The 1,169-nt window shown below is 36.5% G+C and overlaps 1 non-coding gene across 1 annotated transcript; it reads right to left on the bottom strand.

Annotated features, from left to right (window-relative positions):
- Positions 1-515: 515 nt before the first annotated feature.
- On the bottom strand, positions 516-620 carry LOC128281191 (small nucleolar RNA R71). Its single transcript, XR_008271404.1, has one exon. It is a non-coding gene; the product is annotated as a small nucleolar RNA R71 (small nucleolar RNA).
- Between the last annotated feature and the right edge of the window lie 549 nt (positions 621-1,169).

The raw sequence follows: 1,169 nt of genomic DNA on the forward strand, positions 1-1,169 counted from the left end.
ACAACAACATCAGCAGATGCAAGAACAACCACCACTGGCTGTAGTAAATGTACCACTAAAAACCCACTATTTGGTGAAATTGAAGGTAACATTCTAGGAAACTCACCAATTCCACAGTTACCCGAGAATGTACATATGGTGTAGAATGAAAGAACTTTAGAGGATTATGCCTTACCAAGTTTGGATATGGTTCAAGCAAGAATAGCAAGACCGGAAATTATAGCTAATAATTTTGAGATAAATCTTGCTATTTTTCAAATGATCCAGAACAATCTGTAGTTTAGGGGCATTATGACAGAGGACCGTAATCAACATTTAAAATGATTACTTCAACACTGTGACATTTTAAGTACAACAGGGTCACTAATGATGTTATTCGTCCTTGATTGTTCCCCTTCTCCTTGATTGATAATGCTTTTTCTTGGTTTGATTTGCAAGCCCTAGGATCTATCAAGACATGGGATGAACTCGCTAGAAAGTTTTTACAGAATTTTTCCCAATCAGGAAAGTAGTGCAACTAAGAAGATAGATTGTTGTTTTTAGATAGATAATGGAGTAAGTTTCTATGAGGCATGAAAATGGTTCAAAATGTTGATTCAAAAATGCCTGCACCATAAATTTCTTAAGTGGATGTAACTACAGGTATTTTATACTGGGTTGTCTGCAAATGCACGATCTGGATTAGATAGAATAGAAGAAGGAGCCCTTATGAACAAAATGTACGAGGATGCATACAAAATCATCCAGAATATGTCACAAAACTCCTACTAGTGGCCAATTGAATGATTAACATATGGTCAGAAACCCGCTGTAATAAAAACTATCCAAGAGGATGATAAGTATCAATAGTTAGTGGATAGACTCAATCGTATCGAATTGGCTTCTACGCCATCATTGCATGAGGGAACAAACTACTCTTCCATTATATCAACAACCCAGCTGAGGATGTAAATTACGTCGGGAATAGGGAAGAAAACCCTTATTCGAATACATATAATCTTGGCTGGAGAGATCACCCAACAATGAGTAGGTAATAATTTAAATCAAGTTAAGAACACTAATTACCAACCTCTTTATTTGTAGAAACCCTAAGATAGGGTCAACCTAAATGACCATATTGCAGGTAGGCAACGATTGGACATAATTGAGGGGCAAATACAGTCAATGGG

The sequence above is a fragment of the Gossypium arboreum genome, chromosome 9 (genome assembly GCF_025698485.1).
Source record: "Gossypium arboreum isolate Shixiya-1 chromosome 9, ASM2569848v2, whole genome shotgun sequence".
In the NCBI taxonomy this organism is placed as follows: domain Eukaryota; kingdom Viridiplantae; phylum Streptophyta; class Magnoliopsida; order Malvales; family Malvaceae; genus Gossypium; species Gossypium arboreum.